This window comes from Schistosoma haematobium, chromosome 3 (assembly GCF_000699445.3).
Source record: "Schistosoma haematobium chromosome 3, whole genome shotgun sequence".
Lineage (NCBI taxonomy): Eukaryota > Metazoa > Platyhelminthes > Trematoda > Strigeidida > Schistosomatidae > Schistosoma > Schistosoma haematobium.
This window is the reverse complement of record NC_067198.1, coordinates 32792110-32805431: the sequence shown is the minus strand read 5'-3', so window position 1 is coordinate 32805431 and position 13322 is coordinate 32792110.

The window sequence follows — 13322 nt, the reverse complement described above, 5'->3', positions numbered from 1 at the left end:
TTATTTTTAATGTTTGTTCCATTCATTATATAATTCATTTGAATAGTGGAAGGAAATTCTAAAGTAAATAGATAGTCAATGAAATTTATCAATCAGCATTGATATTATATAACGATTGGGAATATTCTCAGATATTTAGATTTTGGAGGACTGCACACTGGTAATTGTACTATTTAACAGATTTAGGTGAGAACATTAGAAAATGAACGTGGTTAAATTCCATGACTTATTGTGATAGTGTATATAGTTTGTTTTCGAAAACTTTGACGTTTAATAATAGATCATTTGAGTAAGCGCTTCTAGTTTCACAGTTTATTACTAAATTCATTTGTTTTGACAAAACTATGATCAACAAACTTAAAAACTATTTATCCCTTAATTTAATAATTATACAGTTTATTCGATCAATAAAAGTATTAAAAGGTACATTAGAATATTTTAAACTAACCATTACTAGAAGAGTTTTGAACTGTTTTTGTTTTCCGATCTTCTAACTCATTAAATTCACATCTGAATGAGTAGTATGTTCATATTTATATCAGTATAAAGTTCATCCAACTTAATATCTCATGTTTCAAATGCTTTTAAATGATATGACTTCTGGATAGTTTGATATATATATGATCAAATAATTTTATTGGTAACATGGAATTCTATGAAAGACTGTATGGAACCCTGTTAGGTGATGTTTCACTATCTTCACAATAATGATATAATGGGTTTATCATACACTTTATAAATATGTATCAAATCTGTAATGACTATTCTTTTGGTAAATAAAGAAGGAACGAACTGAGCGAAGAAATTTCTCTTCAATTAGTTTTTCATCATAGCTCTACACTAATATATATGTTTTACAATAATAATATAATACTCATCGAGTGGATACGTTACGTAATAATTACATAATGACATTTAAATTAACATTGAGTAATTGGAAGTAAGGGGATTATTAATATTCAAAGTAATTATTAAATCACGAAGTTGCTACGTTGCGTAATATATGAAAAGAGAAGGAACAGAATTTTTTAATGGATAGTCAGTAGGATAGTGGTTACGTAAGAATCAAGAGATGAATGTTGAGAAGGTATAAAGTTCAAAAGCAATAGAAACAAAATTACAAAAGTTAAGAAAAAAGAGAAACAAGTGGAAGAAGTATGAAAAATAGTTCTTTTGAAGGAAATCTTATACTGATGGCCAGGGCAGAGAAAATGGTTGTACGAATCTCTTTTGAATGCAAAGGTCAGGTTTGTGAACATGGATTGCGATGGCTTCCGCAATGTGCAAGAGGCACATTCGTAAACCATGTGGCAAATTAGATGGGATATTGTAGATACCCTTAAAAGCTTTATTCAATTCAACTTGATGACATGTGTCAACCAAGTGAGAGAGAATAGAACTTTTAATCACTTTTACCTGTCCTATTCTTTTGTTTATGTAATATGAATATAAAATGACAATATAATATAATCATTCCTTTGGGAATGAAATGAACATATTACTACAAATAGATTATTTTCTATTCTTTAACCTTTAGAAACCCATTAAAAACTACAAAAATTTGTTGTTTCGGGTAAACTTACTTTTTTTCGATTTTCTCATGATTTCAATAGAAAGATCGAATTAGTTGACAGATAATTCATCTTATAATAATCGGAGAATTTATCAAACATTATTAAATGAAGCAGAAGACAAAAAAGAAAACTCATCTCTCATTAATCTGTACACACTTTCTTTTCTTTTTTTATCATTTACATTTTAAAAGAAAAAAAATAAAGAAAGAACAATATTTAGATATAGTTTAATGAAGTATAAAACTAAATCTCATATACAAAGTGGAGATAAGATTAATTTGATTATTTGATGGTAATAAAAAAAGTACCATCCATTTCCGTTTATAATGCTTGTGAATTAAGGCGATATCAAGACAATTTGTATAAGATGCATATATACCAATATGAGACTGACTAATTACAATCCTAAATATTAATGGAATGATTCAAACAAGTGATAAATGAATGAACTAATAGTTTTATTTCAATAGTTGAGATCATGAGTCAGTTGAAGGTAGACCACAATGGAAAACCTGGAAGCACTGGATGGCCAACTCGTTCTATTGTGGGACTTCTCAGCAGTGCGCATCCACGATTCCGCCCTCCCGCGAAATTCGAACCCACGACTTATCGATCTCGCGCGCGAACGCTTAACATCCAGATCATTGAACCGGCCAGTATTCAACATTGTTAGTGTCTAACTTCAACTAATCCACAAGATTGAACAACACATTCACCATTGTCTTCAGTGAATTAATATCTCACAACAGACCTGGTTGAACTCCACTGGTCAGTGCTTCTCAATAAAACTCCAGGATATACCTGTTGAAGCCAGTCACTAGTGAGTATATGTTTATTAATATCACAAGGGGCATTGTGGATATTACTATAGTAATTACTATAATATCCACAATACACCTTATGATATTATTAGTTTTGTGCTTTCTAGAAATCACAATATAATTTCTGAAAAAATTTGAATACTGCTAAAAAACCTTCAAGGTAAATTGTTTTTACAATTTTAAATCTTGTGAATCGCTAATAAAATAAGTAAAAAAATAAATCTCTGACGATTATGTAAGAAATCTTCAATTCATCGGTACTCATCATTCTTTAGTAACTCAAGACAGTATCATTCAGTATGACAGTTTTAAGTTAATTGACCATAGTTACTAATCCTCTGAACATAGTGGATTACTTTTATTGATTAAAAATTTGAAAGATACTAATATGATAATCAAGTTCAACATATTAAGTCAAGACTTAGTATTATTAAGAACTTCGGTGATTCAAGGGAAACATATAGCTGAATAATACAGTTTAGATTAAATCATAGCTTACTTTAATACAAAGTATTGTTTTAATAATGTGAGTGTATATATAGATATGAGATGAGACGCAGGTCCTGGAATTCACTGCCAGTTGTTATTCGTTTCTGTTTAAAGTATTTGTGATCTGGTGGCAATATCAAGGCGATCCGAACAGGATGCACATATGCCAAAAGAGACTGTTAAGTAGCAGCCCTAAACATCAACGGGAAGATTAAAAAACCAGTACAAATGAATCAAAAAAGGCTGATTTTGTCTACTTTGAGTATTTTCATATTCATATTTCAATTATTTCACTCAAATAATTATGAATTTATATTTTTCAATTTCCTTTTCTTATAGCTGTAAATTAATTTCACTGAAATTAGGATATAATCTAAGTAAGACAGCAATTTAAAACCTGGAAGCATTTGACAGCTGTCTCACACTAGTATGGGACTCTTCAGAAATGCACATCCATGACCCACATCTCCGAATCCGAACCAGATTCTTCAGCTTAGAGCGAGAACGCCTAACTTGTAGAGCACCAAGCACTTATCCAACAGTATTAATATGTAACTTCAATCAATCCACGATACTGTGTGACCATCTTCCATTGTCTTCGACAGATAACTGTATCTTATTGAAGACAGTTGAACTTGATAGGTAACAGCTTCTCAATAGAACTCCAGAAATTTGCTCTCGAAGCCAGTCACTAGTGAACATATGATAATTGTCACTATGGGGTTGTGTAGATTGTTGAATGTCATTGAAATCATGAACCGATCTAAGTTAGACCACCATAGTTTTATACAAAGTCCTTATCACCTACATTGCATTTATTAAATACCGAACGTTTCGTAACTTTTTGATGTGGTTTACACTTCACGTTTTGTGTATACAGCTTAGTGCACAAACATTTACATCATTATCAAAGGAAACTAATGAATTTATGACATTTTACCTTTTCTCTGTTAAAATCAGATTCTTATTTTATTTTAACATTTATTGAAATTTTATTAATAAGACAGTACAATTCATAGTTCCCGTTGTCTATTCAGTTAGATGAATAGATTTCATCCAATTTTTCACTATATTTTTACGATCGGTACAATGTGAATAATTTTAAATTAAGGATCAATGAGGATGATCCACATAAGTATACATGTGTGTTATTTTTTTTCAACTACAGTATTTTAAAGAACTTGATCTGACAAAATGAAACACGTTTACTTAATTAGGAATTCCTAAACACTAACTCAAGCAACATAACAACAGCTGAAAATAAATATTGTTATAGCAATCCTTCGAATATGTTACCGACTAATGACCCAGACATTCGAATATTTTGTCGGATAACAATAATAATAGTGATAATAAGTAGACCAGGTTTCTTAATCTTAGTAAGATTGTTTAAGTATATGATAACAGCTACAAAGCTGAAAATATCTTTCTTAAAACATGACTTCCACTCAAGACTGCTTACTCTCCGTTAGTCTATCGAAAAATGTAGTCGGTAGTTAAATCTTCAAAATTAATCAATAATCTTTTGAGTAAGTAACGTAAAAATTACTAATACAGGTCTTCTTGTTATGTAAGTTTCTTCTTAATTCCCATATATTATTTGTTTTTGAATGATAGTTATCGAATGGTTGCTGTCGACATATACATCCTGGTTATCCTCGTATATAATCATCGATTTAACTTGTATTAGTGTATAGCGGAATCGAATAAGTCAAATACGAGAATGGATTTCGAATATACATATTACAAACAATTGTTGATCCAGACAAACGATTCGAGAAGAGAGCGAAGCGAAATGACGTGCAATGGAGAAAGCAAGTGAGCCAACTTGATTTAACCAAGCATTACTCAATATTTATAGTCACACAAAAATAAGCTACAGACATGTGATGAATAGGATAAAAAGTGCACACATAAGCGAATAATTACCGAGGTCAAAACGTGACTAAAGAAGAATGCATAAATTGTCCCGTCTGAAAGCTAGAACAAGCTATGCGGGCTGAACATAGCAACTGACACTACAAGACTCCCCTGGCAGTGGTTGTATGCACGTGGCCATGTGAGAGTATTTCGAGGAGAGTTGACTTTCCCCACTCTCAGTCGTATCAAAGCATTTGGGGATATATCCCATCTAACTTAATGTTATTTTATGTTTCACAATTATTTCAAATTTTAAAATAACCTTCTTATTATTATTGAAACAAAAATAAAACTGAAAATTTATTTTAAACTGTATTTACGTCAGAGAGATAAGAAAGAAAAAATACCACTCAGCTAATTTATATAAACAGGTTAACATTACAGACAGTGAAGCATGTGAATAACTATGTTACTATGTAAGTGTTTTTACCATTATTATTCGAAATATTTCTAGAAATTGTATCCTTAGACATAAATTATTATATTTTAAATTAATTTATTTACAAGGTCATTGTTGTTAATATTAAATTTACATTAAAACTAAGGTAATTTATACAATGAAAATTATTTAACCTTAAATGAATATTCACAGATCTACTTTCAACAGTTGATGTTGAATAAAATGATTAGATGAATTAATAGATTACTTTATGCTCATACATTTTTCCCTTAAACAAATTAAGTTTCAGATTTATCAAATCATTGTTATTTTATCGATCTTATGATTATATGACTAGAATATAGATTTTGTAGTGTCAGTTGCTATATCAAGCCTATATAGCTTATTCTAACTTCTGAACACGTCAATTTATTCATTCTTTTTGAGTCACATTCTGACCTTGTTAATTATTCGTTTCACCTCGATTTGATTTGACTATAAATTATTAAGTAACGCTTAATTAAAGTTGGCTAATATGCCTTATCTAATTTGTTTCGCTTCGCTTTATCCTATTCGCTTCCTTGACTTCGTCTCCCAGATTATCGGTTGAGATCAGCAATTGTATCAAATATACGTATCCAATAATCCATTCTCACATTTGAGTTATTTTAATTCTGTTGTTTATTAACGCGATTTAAGTCGATAATTTTATACAAGGATTAGCGGAATATATATTTCAATAACAATCATAATACAATTTAAGGCCACTAAAATTTAAGGATTCGTTTCTAATTTATTGTCATCATTGGAATTTCTGTTCTTAAATCTAATCGATCGATTACTGGGATACTCAAATGTTTTATTCCATTTTGACAAAATTAACTAAATGATTGTAATTACTAATTTTTATTCACACTAGTAACTAAGCTTCAGATAAGCTAACAGAAATTCGTATAGAAAAACAGAATGCATATAGTTAACTAAGTTATGAAAGGAAAGTAGCTATCACTGGTAGCAATAGACTAAGTTTACGCTAGTATTGCTAGCTAATTTAAATTGGCCATATGAACCGGTGGTTATTGATTTAGAGAAGTAAATTCATAATAGAAACAACTTTGGAAATATCGCTTGTATTTATTGATCATATTTATTGTATATCCTTAATTTTATAGACAGGAATGATATAATAGTTTTGAATGTAGAACTTAGAACAGATAACTCATGATAAATTGAAAAGTTAAATTATGAAGACCCTAGTAATTTTAAACGTTTAAGTGAAGCAGTGAACAAGAAGTATTTCATTTATAATGAATAAAATAAAAGGCTAGAGACATACTAAGCTGAGATGATGACGTCTAGCAATGGGATCCAGGACGTGTGTTTCACCCCCTCTGGGACATGCCAGCTAGATGTACTTGCATTTTAGAGTCAGTGTTCACTCTGAGACTCGTACCCACTACCATTTGCTTCAACCACCATCATGTTGTCCACTAAACTACTGAGTACTGATTGCTACTAGCTTGTGCGATGGGATGAAGTTTAAATCCATTTGGTATTGTTTGCTTGATATTTAGAACTGCAACTGATCAGCACACAGTACTGTTTTCGTGTCCCTGAGTGAACATCAACTCTGAGGTGCAGGTACATCAAGGTGACGCGTCCAATTAAGACGTATCGATGATCCTGCATTATAGTAATACGAACATTCAGTAAACAGAAGCTTTTCTTTATGAAGATTATGCATAAACATAGATGGAAGGTGACTAGCAGTCCTAAACACCAGTAGGTAGATTTGAATAACCAATACAAAAATAAACTACGTATAAGCTTATTTCTATGATAAGTTTAAGAATTGTCTACAATATTCGCGGTTTTAAGCTAAAAAATTAACATTTTCTCATCACTGGAGTAAAAGTTTTGAATACGAATTACGGATGTGAGTCAGTCGATATAATGGAATTAATGATTGCTATTCTCAATATAAGGATTGTGCTATATAAGTATTCTAAATTACATAAATATTTATCATTACATTTTATACATGATCTCGTTACATCTAATCAATTTTCAATGTTGAGTTGTACCTTGATTCTCCTTCAATCTCTCCATAGGATTTCTGAATGAATTTCAACAGATATTTACAACGAAAAAAAGATGACAAATTTAAAATGCAGCAGATTTTCGAAAGAAAATGTTTTCCGACATCTGATCAAATTTATGCAAATAATACAGCAGTTATAAAAAATTTTCGTAATGCTTGATTTCCAGTCCCCAGACTTTGTAAACGACACTTCCATACCTTCAGCTACAGAGTCACAATTTTAATTCCTACTGAGAACATTAGTTCTTTCAATATTCCAAGCAGAATAAAACCTAATTTCAAGGATTTTGATTGTCCAACTTTAACCATATCATACCTAGTAAAATTAATGAAAATACTTGATCATCCAGAATAGTATCCATGTTACATTTTGATCAGTACTAAAAAATAGATAAATCTAATATTAGTTACTATTCATTGAAGGATCACTGTGACTCATCCTAAATAATCGAAATGTTCACATTTATTTGGATTATTCTAACTCGGTCAACATTAATCTCTCTTTCTTTCTTTCTCTCTTTGAACATGAATTAATTTATGTTACAATAATTAAGAAAATATTTTATTCTTTCTCTTTGTTTTGTTAAACTAGTTAGTAAACAAGGATTATGTTTGTAAATGTTTTTTAAAAAAAATCATAACTATCATAAAGCACTTAACCAATCAACTATAAAAGAAAAATTTGCATATTTTCTTTCTCTATTTTCTTTTCTGACAAATATATATTCTTACAATTCAGGTTGAACGGTCAACTGAAATATTCATTTTAATTAGTTACCTAGGAAAAAAACAACTGTATTTACAAGTATACAATCATTTGATTATATAACAATGAAAAATGTCATACAATTTTGTCATTCATAATTTTTTTTAAAAAAATTAAAAAAAAGGATTTACATAAAAGTTCTTTTAATTAGTATGATTAGATTGAAACTTATTATTCATGAGGTAAAAAGTTATATACTTGGTATTATATAATATAAATAGAAGACTGGAAATAATACAATAATTTAGTTATATAAAATAGAAATCGATTATGTTAAGTTTGGACAAATTATCTGGTGCAAGACTGGTAGATCCTGGGTTCGAATCCCGCGAAATGGGGTCGTGGATGCACACTGCTGAGGAGTCTCATACTAGGACGAAACGACCATCCAGTGCTTCAAGGTTTTCCATGGTGGTCTAGCTTCAATTGACTCATGATCTCAACTGTTGATATTATCTATTTGTTAAAAACTCAATGAAGATCATCATGTAAACTACTAATTTATTGATCTTCAAGTTTTTTTAATAGAAGTTATTTGAGGTTTAATTTATCTTGTAAGATTTATTATTTTCATAATGAAACTTTAAAATATCGCTATGATTATGTCATATTATAGATTTCTTTTCATAGGATAAATTTTTTTTTATAGTTCTGCATAATCATTATTATTATTATTATTAGTTACAACTACATCACTCAACTCATGATTACAGAACATACTCTTTTACAAAATGGTCATTTGTTTGTTAACCTAATATTAGAATTGAATATTTCATCTTCTTCAAGATCACATACATTTATAAGACTATTGAAATGAAATCTAATGAATCATAGTTCCAACTTATAGGGCAAATAGTAAATCTCTGTATTGGTAGTTTATTAAGTATTTACTTTATTTATCTCATTAGTATTTCACTTCTAGAAGATATGCTCTACATATAAAGTACTTTGTTTCAACAAAGTAATCCACTAACATTAAAAATGGAGTTTATCAATAAAAATCACAACTATTAATGTTAATAATAGCCTCGATGTTTCACTTGACAGTCTTGTTTAAGATTCTTCACGGCAATAACAAAAAATTGTCTAGTTATTTGATTCATAAATTTCTTGGATAAATACATTGATCTAAACAACTTGAATTTACTGAGATCAAATTATTAGACGAGTTTGTTTTTATTTCATTCGATGGAATATTTACAGATCCGATTTCCTTTTAAATGTCTTCCATAAACTTGACTCTCTGCCACTCTAAAACTAATTCGCTAAAATGAAGTTGAACGATCTTATAAGACAGTCTAGCAATTTCTAATCTCCATTTAACTGTATTCTACATGTGCATCTGTTTATTTATGATGGTGAAAGTGTCAATAAATACCTTTTAGTACTACATATGTTTTTGGTTGGAAAAAACAGGTAAAACACTTTTACACCAGCAAACAGCTTTCACTTTAGCGTTTGACATTTTTAGTACTGATATAAGTCAGATCAGATTGTAATTTGTTTTCATCTATAGTGGTTATATGTTGATTCACCTGTTTCAATGTTCTCTTTGATCTTGGATAAGGTTTAACTAAGTTTTACCTTATAACCTCATATTAATGGTTCTTTATGTATTCAAAAACTAATTCCGGTGAACTTTAAAAATAAGTATAACTTCATGAGTAAATGGAATAATTTGGATTAAATCAAATTCATAGTTGACACTTGCTAGTTGGAATCAAAAAATCTGTTCACGTCGATTCTCTTATCCAATTTGAAAGATATATCTCTAAATCTATTGATATCCTTCATAGATGAATCCAATGCAACTTAGCGTTTTCCTCAAAATTCTGACCAACAATACTAATGAAAAAGAAATAAAGAGTAAACAGTAGATATTATGTATTGTTTTACTTGAATCTACCCACTGATGTTTTAGGACTGAAATTGATCAGTCTCTTATTGGCATATGCGCATACTGTGGGTATGCCTCGACATTGCTTTAATTTACAAGCATTATAAGCAAAGATGGATAGTGGCTAGCAATGGAATCCAGGACGTGCGTTTCGTTCTATTTGGGACGCGTCAGCTGGACGTACCTACATCTCAGAGTCGATGTTCACTCTAGATATTATGTTTTTATAAATGGCAGATAGGAATATTAAGTTATATTGAAAAACAATAACCAAGCATTGTTCTATTCATAAATTAAGTGAAATTTTATATTCTTTGGAAACATTCCATAGAATACTGTGGTTTGTATTTAATGCTTACAAGTTTACAGTTATAAAGTGAAATTTTGTTGATAAAGCAACAACAAAAAATACGTTTCTATTATCTTCCTGTAAATATTTATATCATTAGTAGTATTTGATAAATGGATCTTTCTTGACAATACAAAACTCATAAATTAAACATACCTTAATATAAACAATGGTAATATCTATTTTCATTATTATTATTATTAATAAGGTCCAAACTTGGATCCTGTCAATTTTCATAACTACCTTAAAGTCCAGTTTATTATTGAAGAGCTGTATGAGACTAAGAAAAACAAAACAAAACGAATTCGGAAATACTGTTCAACTAACTGAAGTGTCTGTATTATAAATGTTTACATACTTCTTGTATATATACACATTAATCAATAGTCCAAATTGGCGTCATTTTTAAACAAAGAGTATTCTAGTCTTTAATAAGAGAAAAAAACTTTTTAAAGCAACAAATAAATGATTAAATACTTGAGAAGAAAACGAAGAAAGAAATAGACAAATGAATTTCCGCAATTCAATCTTTTATGATCAATCTCATGTTATCAAGTGTTTTATTCTATATAGGATAATAAGAACCAAACTGTTTATTGGCTGCTGCACGCTATAACTGGTAGAAAAAAAACCCAACAAATAGTTAAGAGAAATGAAGAAAAAAACTCTGGCGCTATTTCTAAGTTTTCCATTTTATTGTAAATAAATTTGAATGTTGATATTGATAAAGATAAATGAGATAATATGAATAGTCAATACAAATTCATATGTATTAGCAATTGTTTAGAAAAGTGTATTTAATACATTATTAATATCAGATGGGTTTTGTGGAGATTGTAGTAATTTCAATAGTTAAGATCATGAGTTAGTTGAAGCTAGACCACCATGGAAAACCTGAAAGCACTGGATGACCATCTCGTCCTATTGTGGGACTTCTCAGCAGTGCGCATCCACGACCTCGCCCCCCTGCGAGATTCTAACCCAGGACCTACTGGTTATTCTTTTAATGTTGTACAACCTGTTGTAAATAGGTGAATTTATTATATATAGGAAATATTTTAACTTAGCCTCTATCGCTGGAAATTTGATATTCCAGTTTAAGTCATCTGACACAAGCTTATCGTTACTTTATGTATCCATATTAGACATAACAAATCTGATCGTAGAAACAAAACATAATTGTTTAATGAAAACGAAATTTCACTGTCACATATTATGGGGTCACCTTGATATTTTTGTGAAGATTCCATATGATGAGAAAAAAACTTAATCGTCTTTAGACTTAATCTAGGAAACTACTGAAAACTATGTAGTACTGGGAAATTGATTTATTCTAGTGCAAAATTTTTAAAAACTATGCCTTCTCAACTTGAATATCTCATGGCGAACTTTCAAGTAGGTACGTGAGGTTTCAGCTAGGAATCGATATTTTTCAGTCAGTTGAATTGAACATGAGGCACTTTATGCTTAGTGAAGAACAAATGAAAATTGAGTAGATATCGTCTATCGATGAATACAAAAAATGTGGATCTCTGAAATGAAACACCATGAGTTATTTATACTGAGCTCTCTACAGAATCTCGAACTGATACCTCAGGTCCTACATAGAACTGTTTCTTGAAAATGATTAGATCACAAATCTATTCAATGCTCCCTAATTTTTAGTAAATATTTAAGTAAAATCCATTCTAAGTAAAAATTTCATTCAGATGATTTTTTTGTAACAAACAGGTTTAAACTGATTTATAGACTCATATAAATCTGAATAGAAAACCAATAACCGATTATATACAACAGTAACAATAACTAAATACAGTAACAATACTGACTTGAAAACCAAAACTGAAAATATCAAATTTAATTTTACAAATACGACTCTAATTTCTAAGTACTAGTCACTTCGTCTGTGAGAAACGTTTTTTACAATTTATACATAATTAACAACTGACTAGTTACTGATTCCTCATGAATTAGTGAGAGTTTCGGATGCAGTGTTCAATGGATGAAAATTATTTATAGAAGAAAATAATCTATAAAATTAACTAATGATTTAGGTGAAACATGGATGAAATAAATCTAATAGACTTTATGTAATGAAATATGGTTAGACGAATCATGATTAAAGTATATTGTGTGTTATGGTTATCATTACCCTAAAAGTGTTACAAAATGCGTATCCATGTCTTATAGTATCACTTGCTATGGTAAGCCCACATAGCTTATTCTGGCTTCCGGATAAGCCAATCTTTTCATTCTTCTTGAGTTACATCTTGACCTTGTTAATTATTCGCTTATCAACGTTGAATGTTTCTATATGAGCACATGTGTGAGCACATTCTATCCCACTCATCACATGTCTGTAACTTATTTTTATCTGACTATAAATATTGATTCACGCTTGATTAAATCGAGTTGGCTCACTCACTTTCTGCATTGCACGTCATCTTGCTTCGCTCTCTTCTCTTCGCTTCTTTCGCTTCGTCTCTCTGTCATTCGAGATAAATGAGTGTACAAAACATATGTATTCGAAAATCCATTCTCGTATTTGATTTATTTAATTCTGTTATTCACTAATGTGACTTAAGTCGACAATTTTATACGAGGATTTGGCGAGATGTACATTTTAATATTAATCATACATACGATCCACTAGAAGTCAGATATCTGAGGTCCACTAAAATCTCAATGGCTTGTTTGTAAAACATTCAGCTTTCAGTTACTGCTTTGTACATCAAAACTTCACTCCAGCTACTTCGGTCTAACAGGTTGGATAGAAAAAATTCATCATTATACACAAACTACATATAACTCCTGTTTACTCTCTCCCTTCCTCTTTCTTCTGGTGGTCGACTGGATTATGAAGACCTCAACATCTGAAGGAAAACACGGAATACAATGGACAGCTCAGAACCAATTAGACGATTTGGACTTAGCAGATGACCTAGCCCTCCTATCTCATACACACGAACAGATGCAGATGAAGACAGCCAGTGTAGCAGCACTCTCTGCATCAGTAGGCCTCAGCA